This window comes from Vulpes vulpes, chromosome 8 (genome assembly GCF_048418805.1).
Source record: "Vulpes vulpes isolate BD-2025 chromosome 8, VulVul3, whole genome shotgun sequence".
Lineage (NCBI taxonomy): Eukaryota > Metazoa > Chordata > Mammalia > Carnivora > Canidae > Vulpes > Vulpes vulpes.
Genome location: NC_132787.1, coordinates 40,982,788 through 40,995,482, shown reverse-complemented (window position 1 = coordinate 40,995,482; position 12,695 = coordinate 40,982,788). Strand labels below are relative to the sequence as shown.

General features: G+C 52.5%; 1 protein-coding gene and 1 long non-coding RNA gene across 17 annotated transcripts in view; both read left to right on the top strand.

The window, feature by feature from the left end:
- Positions 1 to 12,695, top strand: part of TSPAN9 (tetraspanin 9) — a 200,086-nt gene that overhangs the window by 164,469 nt on the left and 22,922 nt on the right. The window lies entirely within an intron of this gene.
- On the top strand, positions 4,381 to 5,747 carry LOC140599923 (uncharacterized). The gene is made up of 3 exons (XR_012002988.1): positions 4,381 to 4,546; positions 5,285 to 5,377; positions 5,538 to 5,747. It is a non-coding gene; the product is annotated as an uncharacterized lncRNA (long non-coding RNA).

Genomic DNA, 12,695 nt, shown 5'->3' with positions numbered 1-12,695 from the left:
TGAGCCTGCTCTGGGGGCAGTGGAGTCCTAGGCGAAGTGAGGGCAGCTTCCAGGATAGCAGTCTGCAGCGTGTTTGTGGCTCCGGGGTGATGGTAATCTGGAAAGAGCAAGGTCCTGGCAGAATGGGTGGAAAGAAAGGTGTGGGCTTGCCCAGAGCAAAGAAGAGGAGTGCTGGGCTCATAGAAGGTGCTCAAGAAATGGAAATTGCTTGGGGGTACTGCTTCCCTTGTGGACAGCCCTCTGGGCTGTTGGTCTCCCACTGCTGGCTCCCAGACTTACAGAGAAGCTCCTTTGCTGCCTTGCAGAAATGCCCCCTGCCTCTTCCGGCCCCACTGCCCCTTGGCTTCTGTGGCTAGAATGGGGCAGTGGGCACCTTCAGGGCATGCATGCCAGTGGAGCAGCGTCGCTGCTGGAGGATGCTGGGGTGACTTGACAGCAAACCTGTATTCCTTCCCCCTCCTGCACACCTGCTTGCCTCTGCACATGAGAGCAACAGCCCCTTGATTGTAATCAGGGAGCAGATGGCTCCTGAATGCCTCTTTCCTGACCTGTCCGTCCCCAGAGATTTTGATGAGCAGTCCCTCACTTGGCCAGTCGCACCCCGTAGTTACTTTTGCGGTAATTACTCCTTCAAGGTGCTGCACCTCCCTGTGGCATACACTCTACTTCACTTTGACATTGTCCTTTTCAGGACGGACCGAGGGCTGTTGTTCCTCGTGGGACATGGGGTCATCATGATGGCCAGGGCTGGCAGTGTGAGTGCATGAACATGGGCTCTGGAGGAGGATTGCGTGTAGCCGGTCTTTGGAAATAAGATCCCACTCTCTTTCTTTGATTTTTGAGATGTTGTGATCTCCTGGTTTTTCTTCTGCTTCTTGGCTTTGTCCACAGCTGCTTCTTGCTTTGACCGGATATCCCTGAAAATTGCACCTTTGGTCTTTCCTCCCTCTTGTCTTTCTCTCTCCCTGGGCAAAGTTGTCTAGCCTCTTGGTTTTAGCTACAAAGTCTGAGAATAACATCTTACATGTGCTTTGTAGTTTATTGTGCATCTTTATATGTGTTACACTTGCTCTTTACAATAAGCTTGTAGAATTGGATGATCAGACTCAGGCCCAGCATGCTTAAGCCACAGTTTGTTTGGTTACACTCTTGAGGCTCCAGAGTACATGGTTAAAGCATGTCTTCTGATGCCGGGTCTGCAGCCTGCCCTTACCACACGTCCCGCTGCCTTCTGGTATCTCCATATGCCCCTTCCCCTGGTGTCTCAAACTAGTTTTGTCTTCCTGCTTCAAAAGCCCTCCATTGTCCCCTATTTGGTTTGGTATTAGGTCCCACCACCTGCCCAGGTGGTCCAAAACCCCACCTGCCTCCTCCCCACCTGTCCTGTGCCTGTCCTTTTGTACTGCCATTTCCCTCCGTCAGGACTCCTTCAACCCTTGTGTGCTCATTGGTTCTTTCCCGACCTTCCTATACCCAGTATCTCTTAGATCCTTTGATTCACAACTACTAGATGATTCTTTCCAGTACCTGAACCATGTTAACAGCCCTTCCACTCCTGTGTAAGATACCACTGCTATCACCATCACTTGGAAATCAGCAGAGACCGTGCTCTCCCCATCTTCATCACCTGGACCTCCCAAACTGGAGTCACTTTTAATGACATCAGGCAACCTGTGGACTACCTTTCCCAGTCTCTGTTTCCCCTGTCATACTTCCTGGGTGGCCCCCAGGAAGCTCAGATGTCATTTCCTGTTCTGCTTCCTTCCTGGTTGCTGTGTGACTCATGCTTCCTTCCTGCCCGTGGTTCTCTCCATACCAATTATCTGGACACATTAGGAGTCCATCCCCTTCTCCTTGAAGATTCCATCTCAACTGCCTTCTTCCCTGAAACCTTCCCTAACTCCTCCAGGTAGAACCTCTGAACTCCTTTCACACTCTCTCTCCTGCAGTCCTTACTACTACTTTTCACTCATGCTGGGTTATTTATGTGCGCATCTGATGCTCCTGTGGGCAGAACCACACCTGGTTTATCCACGAAGTGACTATGGATTATGGTTAGTGGCTATTTGCTGCTCATCTCCCACCTAACAGGCACTGTCCTTGGGGTTCACCTATGTTATTTGGTTTAATTCTCAGATCATACCTACATAGAAGATAGCCTTACCCTTATTTTGTAAATGAGGGAATGGCCCCTGAGAGGTTAGGTGATTTACTCAAAGCCTCCAAGTGAGTGGTGGAGCTAGGATTTGAACTCTGGATGCCTGACTCCAAAGCCTGCATGCTTTCCTCTCTCACTGTGCCTCGTTGGTGAGTGGTGTTGACTGCTTACATGGCACGTGGGGTGGGGCTACCCAAGCCAGGTAAGCCGCTCATCTATCGGGATTTGCCACAGCCAGCCGACTGTGAAGGTCCTAGGTGCTCCAGCTTCCCTGCTTCCTTTACTGGCCTGGCGTGGTTCTATCACCCCTGGGTCTATCTGAGCTGTCTTGATGTTAGTCGTGTTTTTGTCCGGTGCTATACCATGTGGTAACAAGCCCCTTGCCTTTGCCTGCATGTAAATGAACTGCCTTTTATTGATCCTCAGATAATTTTTTTAAGCTCTGAAGGTTGCCTATGGTTCTATTTTGGGATCTGTTGGACAGGTCTGCGTTGGTTGTATCATTGTCCTTTGGGATTTTGCAAACTTTGATCTAATCCCCCACTAGCTTTGTCTTTCTAGAACGAGGAGTTTGCTGCTTCTAGAATCTTCCCTCATGCTCACCTTTACACTTGCCTCTTCTGTGTCTGGAAGGTTGGGAGTGTGTGAGGGAGTCACCCATGAGAGTCAGACATGCTGCGGGCCAGGCTTTTAGGCCCCTTCTCCAGCCCTGCTTGTACCAGCACAGACCTGCCATGGGAAGCTCTTCCTCTGCTCCCACTCCCAGGCCTGGCCTGCCCATGCTGAGGCCAGTTTCTCAGCAGTTGTGGAGGTGGCTTGTGCCAACTTAGCTGGCTCACGGCATTGTGCCTGTGACACCAGAACCCATTTCGGGTGCTATGACGGAGGGCCTGAGATATGTGGCGCTCAGCTCTTGGACTTCTGTGCCAATCGCAGGCTGCCAGGCCCAGGGACGGTCAGGTTAATGGCTGTGATGGGCATGGCGACCTGCCCTGAGAAGGGGCTTGGAGCCCAGGAGGGATTAAAGGTAGCGCAAAGTGGACGGGGTGGCAGGTGCTCCGGTGCATGTGCTCTCTCATCTCCTTTCAGCCTCCCCTTCCTCCTTGGCTCCCTTTCTTCATCTTTCTTTTTCCCTCATATGTGTTGGGAGTTACCACAGTGATGAATGTGACTTTGTACCATCCCATGCTGAGGTGAGAGCCTGGTTTTGGCTCCATACCACTGTGGTTACAGGCACGTTAAGGGTTGCAGGTTGCCTTTGGAGATGGTTAGGGACCCTTGCTGGCGTGTGAGCAGCAGCAGAAGCCGCCTCCAGGACTATGGGAAGGGGAAAGCATTCAGTGTGCACCTGGTGTGCCACATGCTATCACGTAGGCATCCAGGACCTGAGAAACGGGCAAGTCCAGTGCTCTTACTTTCCCAAAAATGATGAAATGCACTTGCACTTCATGACATTCTTCCCTGGTGTGTGTGAATGTACCAGGCGGTATGGGAAAAAGGAGGGTGTAGGTCTCTGACTAATGATGGGAGGAGTCTGAGAGGAGATAAGGAGGTTGCTTCCTCTTTAAAAAGTTTATTTTTGGTTATAAAATTAGTATGTGATCATTGGAGATTATTGGAAAGACTAGAGAGATGAAGAAAAATAAAACATAAATCAAAATCGCTCATAATGCCATCTTCCAGAGATAATAACTATTCACCTTTTGCTGAGGCACGTGTGCGGTGGGAGGGGAGGAGATTTTTGATGAAAAGGATGCCTTCAGGTACAAAGAATAGAAGGACATGGAGGACAGTGGGTTCTCAGCCCCCACACTTCCCCTGGGCTGCCCAGAGATTCCTTTGACTGCCACCACCAGCTGGCTGCCCTAGGAATGGGGCCACTGCTCAGCACCATGTTTGGGCACTCCTGGGCTCAGGGTTGGGAGCTAACCTGGAAAGAGGACCCTGCTCTGGGAAGCTCCTAGTTAATGTGGAAGTATAGAGTGGACAGTGACTAGAACAGCAACAGGCCCATGAGACAGCCCCAGCCCCAAAGCAGAGGTTCCTAGCCGGTGGCCATGGTGTCTCCACCCAGACTTCTAGTGGCAGCCACCATGTTGGTCAGCTCTGGGTCTCTGGGTGAGCAAGGCTAGGGGATTGTTTCTCACCTTGTAAGTTCTAATTCTAGGTGTTCGTTTTACCCTCCAGAGCTTCATGGAATAAGTCCAGAGAGTATAAGCCATGGCAGTCCTTCTTGTGCCTAAAACCTGCACCTATGTTCTTTGCCACATGTCAGCCAAACACCTCTAGCTCTCACACCCACTCCTCATGGGCAGCATGATTTTCACACCCTCTGGTGCTGGTATGGCTGAGGAGAGGTGGAGCCTTTGGCAAGGCTTCCTGGCACAGGTGAGACGAGAATGGTGCTTGGAGGGTATGGTGATGGCAGTGAAATGGGGAAGCCCATTCCAGGCCAGGGAATGGCATGCAGGAATGTTCATCCGTGGCAGGTGTGTGCACATGCCTGCGTGCGTGTGAGCTCTTGCTGGGGCCGGGCAGAAATCCCAGCCCCCTGGGCTCCCCCCAGCCCCATGCCCTTGTATAGATGTCCCCATGCTCTCAGAGCTCCGGGGGTGGGGACGGAGGCCCCCCCCCCCCACTACTGTACTCCTGTGGGGAGCCTACAGCAGCTAGCTGGGCTAGAGCCGAGTCTCTCAGGATCGTCTTGTCATCACAGCCGGAGTCAGCTGTTGGTTTGGGAAGCCTTCCCTGGTCCAGTGTTTCACCGTGCACAGCCAGAAATATAACCCTCCTGTTTGCCAAGAGCATTGGATCTTGGCAGGCATCCTCATGGCCTATTTTAAACTAAAGGGAGCCGAGAGAGGTGCCTCTGAGGCTGAGGACCCTTCCCTTGTGGATCCAGGGGGGCTGCTGGGTGCTTGTCATTTTCTCTGTCCATTGGCAGGTGGAAAGCTGTCTTGTGGGACAGATGCAGGGGATGGGAAATGGGGCTGTTTAGGGCAGTGTAGAAGAGGCTTTATGTGATTGCACAGAGCCCCAAACTGCCATTGGGCGACTCGGTCTGTCTTCTCTGGCCTAGGTGCTGAGTGCCTCCAGGACTCAAACTTTTTTCCCATCCCTTTTCAGCCCTTAGACGCCCTCTTCCTTGTCTCCACCTCCCACCCCAACATCCCCGCATTGGAGGCCTAAATGGAAAGGGAGGAGGTCTTCTCATGTCAGGTGAGGAGGATGGGGAGAGCCATCTGCAGATCCACGGAGAATTGGACTCTGGTCCTCAGCCTTGGCCTCCCTGGGTTGCATCCATGACTGCCTTCCCAACCAGCTTGTGTCCGAGCTCCAGGCCCCACACCAACGCCCAGCACATTTCTCCCCCAAACAGAGGGCTCGAGGGGAAGATTGACTTCTGTCTTGCCCCTCTCATGATGACACCGATGGCCGCAGCAGTGATGGTGACGTCATCCAGTGCCTGCAGGACTTTCACAAGGTACCAGGCACTGCTTTCAGTGCTCTTGGTGCCCTGACTTGTTTTAGTTTTGGGACAACCCCGCAGGAGTTACTGTTAGCAAAACCCACCAAACAGATACGGCAGGTGAGTCGCAAAGGAACAGTGAATTGCCAAGGGCCTTGTTCCCAAGTGGGCCTTTCCCCAGTCTTGTTCTTTTAGGTTTGAGTTCGTGTCCGTTTTCACGCACGGACCCACTCATGGTGACAGGTGCATGCCGTGCACTCCCCATGGACTTTTCTCCCAGCAGCCTGCAACCACCATGCAGGAGGGATGCTCCATGCGCACGTGTGTATTGACTGTTGAGCGAATTGTATTTGCCGGTTTCCAGGGGGCAGGGAGAGGCTGAAGAGGGGGCGGCAGCTGTCCTGTCGCCAGGAGAGATGTGCTGATGCCAACCTGCCCACAGCCATCAGTTCTCCTTTGTCTATTGGAGCCCAGAATAGCAGTCTGCAGTCAAGAGGGACTATGAGGAGTGAGGCACGTGGTTGGGCTGGAGGGCTGATGGGTGCAGGACGGTCAACCTTGGGGCTTCCGGCCTGGCTCCGCCTGGCCCGCCAGCTCCGGGCTTTTTATAGTGAGGCTGCGTGAGGCGAGCCCAGCGAGTTTGTGCATTGGCCGCATCTGACGGCGGCATGTAGACCCTTTGCAGGGGTGGCCTGAGGAGACATGGCCCCTGGGCTGACCTGGGTTTGAGTCTCCACAGCAGCTGACTCGCCCTGCCCACAGCCCCATCGCGTAATGGGAGCAGCCGGTCAGTGCAACTGAAAAAGGAAACGGGCTGTGCCCTACCCAGCTCTATTATTAAACTTTTCTCTAGCACTTTCTCCCCACTCAGCCCTTTGCCACCATGTTCGTGAGATTGTCCCGGTGCCACCCCAAGGGGATGTGGCCGTGGTTAAGTTGGTATTGGGAGGACATAATGGGTGCCAGGTTTGGTTTCAGACAAGCACCATTGGGATTTCCACCACCTCTCCCCCCCCGCCCCCCCCCCCCCCCCCCCCGTTTTGGTGGCAGAAGAATGACTAGTTTGCAGAAGGAACTTCTTAGGGCACCTGGCCCCCTAGCCCAGAAGTCATAGAACCTTTCCCTTGGGGACACCCTTAGGATAAGGCAAGTCTTGTCTAGACAGACACACAGCCAATGAAATCCTGGTGCGGGCCAGTAAATGTACCCTTGAGGATATGGTGATATCAGGAGGTCTTAGCAGTCTCATGGGTCCAGAGAAGTGTGTCAGATTCGGCGGACATGTAGTCCACGCAGGACCGAAGCTGGATTTCCCCTTCCTGTTTCAGACATGGGCATCTGCTCTTCTTCGGTTCCTTGGATGGAAGGGAGGTTTTTCCCTCTCAAATCACATCCTTGCAGGTTAGGCTATTGGTCATTCACTCCTCTCTCCTTCCCTCCTCTCTCCCTTCCTCCTCCCTCCCTCCCTCCCTCCCTCCCTCCCTCTCTCCCTCCTTCAAGAAAGTTGAGGTTTACAGCAGAATTAAGAGGAAGGTATAGAGCTTTGCCTCCCACACATGCACAGTCCTCCTCATTGTCAACATCACTGACCAGAATGGTACATTTTTTACCAAGAATCAACCTGCATTGACACAGTAATCATCCAGAGTCCATAGTTTCCCTTAGGATTCACTCTTGGGGGAGTACATTCAGTGGGTTTGGGCAAACACGTGTCATGTATCCATGTTGTGTCATACAGAGTTCTTTTACTGCCCTAAAATCCTCTCTGTGCCCCCTGTTCATGCCCCTACCCCTGCAACCACTGAGCTTTTTACTGTCTCCATAGTTATGCCTTTTCTAGAATGTCATATGGTTGGCATCACACAGTGTGACTTCAGATGGGCTTCTTTCACTTAGTGATATGCATGTAAGTCTCCTCTGTGTCTCTTCATGGCTCGGTAGTCCATTTCTGTCCAGCACTGAAGGCAATTACATTGTCTGGATGGGCCACAGTTCATGATTCATTCCCCATCTCTTTTATAGAAGGCAGGGAACCTGTACCCACAACTTAACTAGACCCATTCCCCCATCAAGGCTTCTTTGCAGAAGTGTCTCCACTCCCATCCCTTTTGTTGTTTTGCCCATGCTTTCCATTTGTGGGTGTCAGGGAGGTGATGAAGGGACGAGAAGGAGGGAAGAGAGCGGTTAAGGGTGCCGGCAGTTGGAGGGGGCAGGACTGCCAGGCCTAAGGCCTAGTGATGAGCTAGTGAGAAGCCTGGGAGCCCAGCCCCAGCCAGTTAGGGGCCAGGAGCTGCCCAAGGCATGGTGCTGGAAGGGTAAGATGCTGTTGAACACAGCCCTCGGTGCTTCGGAGGTGATGGGGCAGGGACCATGTGGAACCTGAGGAGGCCCTCCTGCAGGGGTCTGGCACAGCCTAATCCCCAAGGCTGAGGCCACAGGCCTGGTGCTCGACACCTTGCTATGACAGGAGGTGTCTGGTTCCCTACAGAAGGCAAGCAGGTTATAAATAGTTGATGACGGGCTGCGGTAGCGTAATTGTCGATTTTGAGAGTGCCCTGGCTAGGGTTAGGAGGGATGGCTAAGGTTAAATTCAGCCCCGGTGGCTGATTGGCATTTCTTAAGCGAGGTGCTAATCCCTTCAGGAGGTCAGATAAGCTCCCTAGCGGCGCCCCTGATCTTAACTTTGAGGCCAGGTTAACTCTTTCCAGGGGACTGCAGAAGAACCCCAAAGTTGTGACTATTCCACATGGCCTAAAACAACAGCAGAGCTGGACTTGGGCAGGGCCCAGCCTGGGGAGGGCTGGTTCCTGAAATACAGAGTGGACTTTGCTATGTGACCATCGCTCCAACCAGGCCATCTGAATGGAGGGCTATCCTGGGACAGCCTCGTGGCTAATGAGGACAGAAACTACTTCTCCCTGGGAGGTAGCAGAGGCCTCAGGGCTAAGTTGGGTGGAAGGTGCCCAGCAGGCAGCATTGAAGGCTGGGGATGCCTTTTACCACCAGTTCTGTGTGCCAACAACCCCCAACAGTCTGATGAGTTGGGAGACCCTTCCCTGCCCAATTTCCAGTGACTCTCAAAAGTAAAAGCAGAAAGCTCCCCTCTGTGTTCCCTGGGCTTTTGGGGTTTCCTGCTACCTCCTAGCCTGCTGGAGGCATAATGCCTTACCCTGTTTGCAGAGTAAGGGGAAGTTTCTAGCCCCGCTTACCTAACTCCAGGGGCCCCTGGGGGCAGCAGGTAGGCAGTTCTCTATGGCCAGAGATGGAGGTGCCTGTCCTTTCCCCTTCCAGGGTGTGGGGGTTCTGGCTCAGCCTCTTTGAGTCTGATCTGCTTCCCTCCCAAAGCCGGGGGGTGCTGCTCTATTTCCTTCTATGAGGGATAGGCTGTGCTCCTGGGTTTCTTGGAACCTCCCCCACTAAGACTGTAAAGTCTGGTCCCTGTGGAGTGTCATGGCCCCCAGTGGGCCGTCTTCTGCTTTATGGCTGCTGTATCTCTGCAGCGCTCACTGCCCGGTCACAGAGCTGTGGCATCCAAGAACAACAGCAACTGCTTGTTCCATTATAAACTCAACTAGCTGAAACCCGCTGAGATGGGAGGGGGGATAAATTATCCCCAACAAGCTCTCCTGTTAGATGCCAGACCCCTCCACTGCTACTGCCTGGCTCCCCTTTGCAGGCATCTCAGCAGGGTTTCTGGAGCCTGCCTGCTGGCTGTCCCCTTCCAATGCCCTTCCTACCTGCTGTCATGGCTTCTTCCTAATCACCAGTTGTGACAAGTCAGGAGGCTTTGGGCAGAGGACTAAAACTGCTGGTGCTCAGAAATGGAGAGGATTGGATTTTATTCCTTCTGTTTCTTTCTGCTCTTCATCCGCAAAAGATACCTCTGAAGGAGCAGGATCTTAGCAGGTCTTGCAAGGTGACTCAGGAGAAGGGGGATCTGCCTTCCAGGCTGGAGCTACTTGGGTGGTGATGAGTGGCTCACAAGGGATATCCTAGGAGATGAGCCTGGGGTTGGCTCACAGAGGACCTTGACTATTAGGCCAGAGGGTTTGGGCTCCTCATACAGGTAGGGGGAGCCAATGGAGCTCCTGCATATAGAAACAACATGGTAAAGCTATCTTAGAAAGAATAATTGGGGCAAGGGAGAGAGGGGTGCTGGGATGGCATTGGCAAGTATGGGGAGGGGTGTCTCAAGGTCTAGGTGAGAGCTGAGCCATCTGCAGGTGCAGCTTGACACTCTCTTGGGTGGAATTCACACTCTGGTATCCTAGCCCATAGACTCTAGGAGTTCAGGAAGGGAAAGCCTTGGCCAGGTTCATTTTGTGTTCAAGTGCCCTGGGCCCAGGACGTGTTCTCTCTACACAGCCCAGGTTCTCTCTGGCGCTCACAGTCTTCTGGTGTTCTCTCTGCTGGGAGGGGAAGGAGAAGGCAGGCCCTCCTTTCCTGGAGGGAGGAAGACCTCAGTGAGTGTTTTTGCCTCAGTGAGTGTTTTTGCCTGGGCAGTGCAGCTAGTCATCTCCTTCAGGGAACACCAAGGGTGGAGGGGGCCTTGAATCCTTCCCTGGGTTTTGAGCTGCGATTTGATTAGAAACCAAGGTGTCAGGTGCATTGGTTCTTATCTTGCTTCTTTGCCCTCCCACCGAGGCTGCAAGCAGCTTGAGGTTAACCCCAGATCCCAAGCACTGTTGGATAACACTGTGCCATGACCTTTCCCCTGGAGCTCCAGTGCCTTCCCCCAGGGACTTCTGCCATGATTGGGAATGACAGGTTGGTCTGGGAGCAGGCTTCCCTTGGCAGCTCCCAACAGAGATTCCCTGGAATCAGAATGCACATGGTCTCTGTGGACAACATGGCATGCTACCGGAGCCCTCTGGCAGCTTCACCACATCCCTCTCTTGTGCTTTAGGTGAGGTCCCAGGACAAGGCAGCTGATGCATGAGTGATGGTGACACCTAGACATCCCAGCACCTGAGGAGCAGGAGGATGAACTCATCTAATTAGAAAGAGTGTGTGGATTGAGCCCCTAGCATCCTTGGAAAAAGAATTTGACATGAGCGTCCATTCTATAGCTGGCACTATATTGCACAACCTCGTGAGTTTGGTATTGTCTCTATTTTGTTAATGGGAAATTAAGGCCCAGAGAGATTAACTAGCTTTCTTAAGGTTTCATGGCCAGGGCAGGGGTTTTAACTCACTCGAGGCCATTGACTTTATAGCCCACATTCCATCTTGTCCTTGTTTGCCAGGGCTACTTAGATCCCATGACATTCTCTCAGTGCTGCTACTCAGTACCCTGCTACCACTCCCATGATCTTGGGGATGCTCGAGAAGCATCATCTGTGTGTACTAAATGCTACTTTAGAGGAAAGTTCTTGAGGATGGAGGATTTCCAAGTCCTGGTCTCCTCCCTCCCTTAGTCCCTCCTGCCCACAGAGATTTATTGAACCTTTGTCGCATGCCTGGCACAGTGCAGCACCTGAGAGATGCACAAGGAAATGTCAGAGCTCTTATCTCCTGGAATTCATATTCTTATAGGGGAGGCAGACAATAATATACAAACACTTCAAGTAATAATAGATTGTCATACAAGATGAGAAGGAAACAAGGGAAACTTAAAGGGTAAGACTAAGCCAACCACATGACTACCTAGGGAAGAACGTTCTGGGCAAAGGAAACACCAAATGCAAAGTAGCGTGGTGTACCTTGGAAACCAACAAAGGAGGGTGTGTGGGAGCAGAGTATGGAGGAGGTGAGGAAGGCAGAGGCCAGATCACACCAGGACTTGCAGGCTGTGGGAAGGATTTGGAATTAGGAGCCTGAACCAGCCTGCTCTGTGGCAGCTGGGAAAGCAGAACACGAGTGCAGAAGTTCAAGAAGAGATGGCAGCAGTGGAGATGGAGAGAGGGAGAGACCAGAGACAGAACCAGCTAGTTGGACCAGAAACAGAAATTGGAGGCAGAACCAGCCGGACATGTGGATGGATGGTGTGGGACACCTGATCAGGCGAAGAGCCCCTGGTGACACACAGGTTCCCTGCGGCCAGAACATCAAGATTTCTCCTGTGAACCGTTCAAGAGATCCCTGTGAAGCATCTGGGTGGAGAGAATAAATAGGCAAGTGGGTTCCCAAGTCTGGAGCCCAGAGAGGGGATGCCTGCTTCAGCCCTGCGGTGGTCAAGTAGGGCTCTCTGAGATGCTGGGAGGCGCTCATGCTGCTAGACTATGGAAAGACAGTGAGATGATTGCATGAATGAGTCATACAAAGGAAGGATGTTGATAATCCCTGTGGTCACATGCTTTGGGGCAGGGATGGGGATGTAGCTGCATTTAATATGACATTTCTGTGCTGCTGAAGAATTTGGATGCATTTGGTGTTCATGGAGACAGGGCTTGCTTGACCATTATGGTCCTTGACAGTGGAAGTGGGTGTGCCTTGTCCCCAGAGTACCAGCTGGGCACCTCACAGAAAAATCGTACCATCTTAGTCCCATCCTGCTGGGAGCTTGCCTTCGAGAAAATAGCCACAACTTGAAAAACACCTTTTGGGAGCCTACTAGATATGAGGCACAGTAGGAGATGTAAGTAAGAATTGGCTTAAGCAAGACCAACAAGGAGCAAATAGCTGCCAGGCAAAATGGGTTAGGTACCCATTTTGTTCCACAGACATGGAAGGGCAGGTGGAAGGTGGCACGGGTAGAGGTCATGGACCCTCCATGGGAAGGATGGGCATTGATGAGCAGTAGAGGGTGAAGTGAAGGGTGTGGCTGGTAAGGGAAGAGCTAGAGGGTAGGCATACAGGCCAAAGGGCTGGGGTGTATCACAGAGGGACAAGTACCCCAGATTGTAGGGGATAGTGGTGCACTAATGATGAAGAGTTGAGCCCATACGTATGTAGAAGGTCTCAAATGAGTGCCTTGCTGGAGAGTTCCAGCCACATGGTGTGGGCTGCAGGAGCCCTCCAGGGTCTGCACTAGGAGGCGTGATGATATGCTTGGGACAGAGCATTTGAATTGTGGTAATGACAGAGAGGAGGTGGGATGACCAACAGGGCCACCTCCCAGTGTTCCAG